The sequence below is a fragment of the Nelumbo lutea genome, chromosome 3 (genome assembly GCF_056320005.1).
Source record: "Nelumbo lutea isolate HS-2025 chromosome 3, American lotus-T2T, whole genome shotgun sequence".
Taxonomy (NCBI): domain Eukaryota; kingdom Viridiplantae; phylum Streptophyta; class Magnoliopsida; order Proteales; family Nelumbonaceae; genus Nelumbo; species Nelumbo lutea.
In genome coordinates, this window is record NC_142686.1 from 28863146 (window position 1) to 28871785 (window position 8640).

General features: G+C 36.6%; 1 pseudogene; it reads right to left on the reverse strand.

The window, feature by feature from the left end:
- Positions 1 to 5189: 5189 nt before the first annotated feature.
- LOC148863899 (21 kDa protein pseudogene) lies at positions 5190 to 6112 on the reverse strand (annotated as a pseudogene).
- Positions 6113 to 8640: the final 2528 nt, after the last annotated feature.

The following is an 8640-nucleotide window of genomic DNA, read 5'->3' on the forward strand; positions in this document are numbered from 1 at the left end:
AATTCTATTACAAATACATCGTAGGCAACAGAATCTATATATGGGTCTGATCTCTTTCATTAATTTGCATCCCAGGAGCTCACAAGTAACAAAAGAAATTGTATTTCACTTTTTCTTCCGAAAGGCTTGGAGTTGGGCCTGAACAAAGAGGGGTTCTCTTGGGTTATTCAGACAGAATTCTTGCTGATGATCTTCACTCAGCCTGCACATTTGGTTGGGCTGGTTCAATTATAATTATTTGTATTGCCATTTATCTATTTATGTAAAAATCACCTTTGTGGCCCTTCAATTTTTGGATTTTGAGAGGATAAAGTTTGGATTATTTTCATTGATTAAAAATTTAAAATATCCATGTTTCTCTTTTAATAATGACTTTTTATAACTAAAACGGTCATTATTTTATTTACTTGAAAAAAAAAAAGAATAAATACACTTATCAAGTAAGTATTTCCTACGAAACACTTATCCAAATAAGCAGTTGAAGAGATATTTTAATCTATATATTTTAACCTATATATATGTATGTATATATGAAAATAACATTAAACACAATTACGGTATTATACTTTTGTGTAAACATTTTCCCCAATTTTTTATGCTTATATCAAGTAGAAAGGAAACACCTATACAACACCACGCAAACGGCCAAACAGCCAGTTGGTGCACACATGTCGATGGTTGTTGCTTGTAAGGTGAGTTTAGGTTTGCCATACAATTTGTTATGAAATGTGATTTGTTTGTTGGATTTTAGCAACAAAAGAGCTCGGTGTGTGAAATCATTTGGGACCCATTTGAATTATTGAAATCAGTTCACGACTTGGTGTCTGAAGAGTAGCTTTTCTTGTGAGAAAGCATTTAGACTATAGGACAAAAAGGGCTGGTCATCTCAAACATTTGGGACGCATTCGAATTGATCAAATTTTGGTCAGTTCAGTTTTGAAGGCCCATCTCAATATTGGGATCTTTCATGCCAAAAGAAGAAGAATATCATTTGCTGCTGTGGCCTAAATACCTAACAGTGGAAATAGGCTGTGTAAATTCAGTTTTGACTTTGTTTTCTTAGACTGTGAAATAGGAAGTAAAATAACGCCATATATCCAATGGAGTGATGGAGGCAGGAGGGAGGTTTTCTGTTTGGGAGGAATAAAATAGGAAGCAAAATGATATGATCCCCACCTTAAATGGGAAAAAGTTGTACAAATGTTACATCAATTTTAGAATGCAATTGTGTATTGTTAATGAGAGCAAATGAGACGAGAGTTTATATTTTTAAATTTAATAAATCTATAATAAAGAAAAAAAAAAGGAAAGAAAATTATCCTTTATTGAGTGAGCTCTAGGGTGCTCATTCGACAATAATATTATTACAGCCTTACAGGTGATACAGAAGTTAAGGTTGTGTGCCTTGTGTTTCGATAAGCTTCGGAATTTATGCTTTTAAAGTCAAAGAGCACAAACCCCAATTTTAGGCTTGCTTTGATTTAAAACTGTAATATTTCTAAAAGCGATTCAGGATTCTTACCATACCCATTTTATTTTCGACATGCCAAAACTCAAAAGCAAAAGCAAATGCTTATCCAAACGGGGCCTTTAACTTAGTCATAAGTTAGTTAATCGCTATCAGAAGCCTTATTTGGACACCAAGCGAAACAGGCAGGCACTTTAATTTGCCACATGATATGTGATTCCTTCAATTACTTACGTGTTCTATAACAGTTCACATGCCCATGCCCATCTAAGTACTTAATTCAATAAATGATGTATGTTCTATTTCTGGCATTGCTAGCTTATTTCATGTGAACATGACATCAAACTAAGGAGATCTTAACAACTATTCATTGTGTTAGAATGTTGAGAAGTCATTTAACTTCAAATCAAAAGGTGATATATCATGTAACTGATCCCATGAAATAAGGCTTGCATATATCATTTATTAGAATGGTAAAACAGGATTCATGCAACACATCCCATATACTAGGGATTCAAATGGAAGTGGCACTCAGTTTGGTTGCTTCTACTTTACTGTAAAATGTTTCCAACTAAATAATTTCAACTATTATTTTTTTGGGTAAATTACACAGACACATTCCGTACCTAGAGGTGTCACTGCTACTGTGACAGTTAACTACATTGAATATTCCCATATCACCATTATGTGCATATTTAAATATCGGGTAAGCACAATCTAAGGCTGTATTTGGTTGCAGAGCAAATAAATTTTTACTTGTGTAAAACCATGGCAGTGCAAATGATTTAAATCTAAATTTAGACTTATTTTTGTTTTGAAGTTTAGCTTATTTTATTTGGTTTCAATATAAATAAAGTATATTAAGATATGAAGCAAAATAAAGTAAAATCTAAAATTAAATTAAATGAGAATTTGTATTTTTTACATTTACACTCTTTTTTTAAGTCTTTTTTATTCATTTATACTGGTGCAAATAAAATTGCACTGCAATCAAACACAGCCTAAAGTATAAAATCTTATATTTTAGGGTAAATTACAAAGACCCCCTATACTTTCTTTTGCAACAAAGACCCCCCCCTCTACTATGACCGTGAGACAAAGACCCTATTTCGTTAGTCTTTCGTTCGAAAAGGCCATTGCAATATTTTTTAATCCCCATACTACCCTTACAATAACTATTCGAACAATTGGGAGAAAAGCACTATTCATCTTCCTTGACCACAAGATACACGAACAATAGCGGTGGTAATCCTCTCTACTTCAAATTCCTTCACATTTCTCTCTCTCCCCCGATCTCTCTTCTTCCCCTTCACCTTTCCCTCCTCCTCTTTCTTCTTCCCGCTTTCCTCTGTTTTCTATTCCTCTCGGTCATAGCCGCCACACCTCGTTGCAGCGGCTAATTTGGGCATACCCCCTCCTCTGGCTTATTCTCTCACTGTGTCCCTTCTTCTTCCTCTTTCTTTTTTTTTCTTCATTTTCTTCTTCCCCTTCTTCTTGTTCGTTTGTTTTTCAATCTTGAAAGAGATTACACAGTTTGTGACTATGCCTATAGTCAAATCTTTAGAGCTCCAACTTAGCGCCATAAATCCAACTTTTATAACATCACGCTCATTGATCATTAACACTCCCTTGGATCTCGATAAGGGTGGATTCGAGCCGAGCCAAGCTGAATAGTACCAAGTTCGAGCTCAGTTCGAGCCAGAACCTTGAGCTCGCGCTCGGCTTGGCTCGTTTTATATTTTATTATAAAAATATTTAGAAAAAATATTTTATATTTAAAAATTTAAGATTTATAAAAATTAAGAATTATAATATTTTTATTTATATATTATTTTCTATAATTTTGTTTTACATATATATGCTTGCAAGCCTCACGAGCCGAGCTCTAGTAGGCTCGAGCTTGGCTCGTTTAATAATTGAGCCATTGAATTGGGCTTGAGCTTGAGCTGAGCTCGAGTAGCTTGTGAAAATCTCGACTCGTTGCCACTCGTAGATCTCGATTCAATTTCCTATTATTTGAAGAAAATGATCAGTGCATATGTGGATTTGCTTGATAGTTTTTGTCTTCTAGGTGGATGAGTTTCATTCACCGGAAACATTGATTTTCTATTGTAGCTTGAACAATAGTTCACCTCATTGATTGTTTAAATGATTTGGATTTTTGTTACCTGGAAATTAGATTTCCGTGGAATATCTTCTCTCATATCTACTGGGAATCGTTAGGTTTGGGAACCTTGCTTTTTATCTCTAACATTCTTTAGAAGGAGGTTTTGCTCAAAATTTATGATTCCTTCTTTCTGATACTTTTACTGATCGTTGTCTATGAAATATAATGTTTAGATCAGCAATTAACTGTGTAAATAATCAATTGTTATTTCTATTTTCTTTAGTTTGTTTTATTGTCTGGCTTCGGTACATGAACTTATTAAATGATCATTTTATGGCTCTTGAGGGGTGAACTTGAAATGTGTGTTCAAAGATGGGAATGACGTAAGTGGTTCAAGTAGTAGGGCCTCAACTACTTCTTTGCCTCTAACTCCTTGTGGTGCAAGGGAGATCATTTTGTCCTCCAATTAAAAGAGTTTTAGTTTCATTGAACTCAAAATGACCACAAGAAACTTTTGGCCTGACAGCGTTTTGGGAGAAGGGGATTTGGATAAGTTTTTAAGGGTTGGATTAATGAAAATGCACTTACTGCTACCAAGCCTGGAACTGGCATGATTATCGCCGTGAAGAGGCTTAACCAAGAAGGCCATCACGGTCATAGGGAATGGCTGGTGAGTATTCCCCTTAGGCCTTGCATTTTTCAATATCTGATTCATCCTCCTACTTTAGGGGGTTGTATCTTCGTGTTCAAGTGGCAATACTTAGTAAGGATTTCCCATCACTCATCAAGGCAATTGACATTGAAGAGACCACTTCTGGTACCTCTACCTACAAGTCAGAAGCTATGGATTGGGTATGATGTTTGTGTCCTCTCTTCTTTACGTTAAGCAAAGCTTCTTCTATGGTCATTTTCTCGGTTGATGATCTCTAATGTTACGGACAAGAAGAAGGGGGAGAAGAAAATCAAGAAAAAAAGAAAGAGGAAGAAGGAACAAAGGGAGAGAAGAAGCCAGAGGAGGGGGGTATGCCCGAATTAGCCGTTGCAACAAGTTATGGTGGCTTTGGCCGAGAGGAATGGAAAACAGAGGAAAGCTGGAAGAATAAATAGGATGAGAGAAAGGGGAAGATGAAATGTGAAAGAATCTAAGATAGAGGGAGTTACCGCCGCTGCTATTAGTGTATTGTGAGGTCAGGGAAGATAAATAATGTTTTTCTTTCAATTGTCTAATAGTTATTACAAGGATAGTATGGATATTAAAAAATATTGTAACGAGAAGGCTAACATAAGAGGGTCTTTGTCTCATGGTCATAATAGAAGGGGTCTTTGTCATAGTCCCCATAGTACAGGGGTAATTTATCCTATATTTTATATTATTTTATATGTATTTGGATTGTATATGTGGGTCTCTTTAATTTACCATGCCCTTAAGGAGAAATTTTTCTAAGGAACATGTAATTTTCACTGTAATTGGTAAGGAAAAAATTATGATCCCTCTATCTCAATAATCATCGACAGAGATCGAGAGAGGGAGAGAGGACTCAATAACTCACTTGGTTGAACTTGAAACGAAGCTTCATTCTTTCCGTTACCACTTACCACTCAGAGAGGAGAACGAAGACAAAATGCTTGATTATATATTTCAGTGATATAGTCCATTTTTACAAATTTTCCAAAACGACACATAAAAGCTTCTAATTTCGCACACTTCCACTGTAGACTGTAGAAACTGTATACGTCTTCGATATCAAAAAATAAAAAAAAAAACTGTATATGTCTTCTACACAGCATCAGACGACCAGAAATCGTCAATCACGGCGACAAGGCGTCGCATTAGTTACCGAAGCAACATAGGAGTTCACCAGAGCAAGCGCATTACTCGTGAACTCCGTAGCATACTCCACTCGATTACAGACGTCGGATTTCACTGGCCCATCAGGCACATCCTCGAACTCGTCCGTACACGTGTCCTCATTCGTCAGGGCAGCGCTCATCCACGTCTGCACGTTGCTCATACGGTATGCGAACGACTCTCTTGAGTTGGGACGCGGACGCCGCATCTCCCTCATCGAACTCCGCATCTGGTCGACCGCGTCGCCGAAGGTGCTTAAGCAGTCCTCCAGCACGGCGGCGGCTCCCTGATCGCCTCCGGTCACGGCTTGGCGCGACAGTTGGGACAAGTAGAAGCTCGTCCGGTTGGCTTTGGAGAGGCTAACGGCGATAGCCACTCGAGCCAGCTTGCCGGGGCTCCGTCGGACGTAGTGGGCGTAGCGGGAGAGGGAGGTATAGCAGAGATCAGGATATAATGTTGAGCTACAGCTTGTACGGATGAAATCGGTGGCATTTTTTCTGCTACATGCTGCATCGACGGATGAAATTTCCGGTAGAAGAAGTAAGGCTGTCGCCACCGCGAGAAGAGGGAGGAGGAGGTGGAGGAAGAGAGGTTTCGCTGCCATTTTTTATTTTTATTTTTTCGGTCGGAGCCGGGAGGAGTTTTCGATTGCTGGGAAGGCGGGAGGGGACTTGTCTGGAGTCTCCAGCAGCGAGTAGTAGGGCTTTATAAGTAGGCTGATTGGGTCGGGTTGGGTTGATTTACTGACGTTTTTTCAACCGATTCGATCTGATCGATTTACTTAGAAATAAAACTAAAACCGATCTACTATTAAGTAAAATCGATTTGATCGGTTTGAATCGATTTTACGAATGATTCTCTTCATGTGAACGTAAATTATTTAAGTCTAAAAAAGCAAAGACTTGATGCCTAAAAAAAACATTAAAACCCGCGCGTGCCGTGAGACAAAAAAAAAAAAAGAGAAAAAGGAAAGAACCGCCGCTTTTAGTGGAAGGAAGGCAGGCTACTTTTTGCGGCGAGTGCGGGTGGTCGGTGACGCGTGCAAACGGAACAATAACGGTCGGCGTAGTCCACGAAATCAACGGTTATCCATAATGATTTCACTAGTGGGTTCAACTATGATGCCGGAAATACGTAAGGTTGGAAAAAGTTACAACCACTCAACCGGCATCATAAAAGTAAAAACCAATCAAATGGATTTTCAGCAAAATTCACGCGCTAGTGATTGTTCAAAGCCTTTCTGGTAGTTTGTATTTACCGCATCATAGATTTTTCCTCCACGAGTAATTATCTGCATTATGTATGTATCTTAGTTTAGTGAAACCACTTAAACCTTGTAAGTTAATTAATTAAAACCTTCGATAGTTAATCAGAAGGTTAATAGAGATGATGGGTCCACGTCCACAACTAACTTGTAAGTTGTAACTTATAGCTATGGATTGTGTAGGCTTTACTTGACTCCCTTTTAACTTGAGAACCGTCTGATCAAGATTTGACAGCAATCATTGGTTTTTTTTTTTAAAGGGATTTAAGATGCTAAAAGAGCTTTAACCAATCAAAATCAGTTCGTGAAAATTGATCAATGTTATCTTAGTGATTTGCAAAATAGGGAAAATTCACAACCTACGCTTATAGGATCCCCATCAACCCATAGAGGGTGCAACTTGTGCGGGACCACATTTATATCAAAAAAATGATTTTTAATTTGAAAAAATTATAAAAATAAAGTATTAATAATGGAATAATAATTTTAGTAATAAAAATTATGATTTTTCATATGATATTTAGCTTAGAAATTTCAATAGATTTGATATATTTGAAGTTGAGATTATACAATTTTATAAGTTATTAAATGATATTTCAATTTACATTTGAGGATGCAATATTTGGTTGACTTTTTTGTTAATGTAAAAAAAATGATATAATAATTAAAATATAATAGGTGCATATATTTTATGTTTTGTACTTTTGATTGATGCATTATCAATAAAATTATATGATATTTATGCATTTTCTATATATTTATACATTATTTGCATCCATTTAATTTCAAATGTAGTATTATTTATGTATCTATGAAATTTATATGTAATTCTCTAACATATTCAAACGTTTTTATATTTTTCATCCACATCCATGCCTTTCCAAAGCGTATCTACATTCAAGTTGTCCAATACCTGATACCAATACTTTAATCCTTAGGTATTTTATATATTGTACAATAACTTTTTAAATACGTATTTTTGTAATTATGAATATAAAGTTAAATTAAAATTAGGCTAGGGGTGCAACGCAGCCTGGCCTGGGACTGTGCCAGGGCATGTAATATTAGGCCCGAGGTGTAGACCAAGTTGGGCTTGGGAAACATTAATATTGTTGATACCCTATAAAACCCCAGGCCAGGCCTAGGCCATGATCATCCTTGGTTTTCCCCATCCCCACACTCCATGCCATTTTTATGATACCAAAATTCATTTTGTTTATTTATTTCATTTTATTATATATTTTTAAGAATAAAATAACTACAATTTTCAATTTTATAAAAATAAATATAAATATATTCACACACACACACAGATATATATATATATATCCAAGCCCCCTATGTCTGAGGGGGCTTGGATCTGCTACCCACTAGTTGTTCCTACATCCTTGACCACGTGACATAATTGTTGCGCATTGGGAATATTTCCCTTTTCATTCATAGGGAGATGTTCTCAATACACGGCAGTAGTGTTCCATGGGTAATAAATGTGAGAACAAATAGTGAGTAACAGATCCGGAGTGTTCCCACATGGAATGAGAAAATTGTTGAGATCTGCTTCTGTCAAGGCAAATCCGTGCCCACCACCTTTTGTAACCTTGCACTGGGAATATCTTCCCGTTAAATAAAACACATAAACAGAGAGATATTCTCAATCCTAAGATTTTAAAGAATGTTCGCCGAATTCAAAATTGCCATCCCTACCCAGTATATGATATATCCCTACAAGTGGGCTCAGTGCAGGGGATGTTACCTTAAACAGGTACCCCGTACCCGATCCAATCGAACGTAGTTTTACAAAAATTGCTAAATTGAGTCACATTTTCAATGTTTTTAAAACCCGGCCCAGAGTTTGACAATGAAGTAGTGATCCAATCAAATGGGTTAATGGGCCTAATCCGTGATGTAATTATGGTAAAAAACGAAAAACCCATGGGTCAATGGTTAAACGA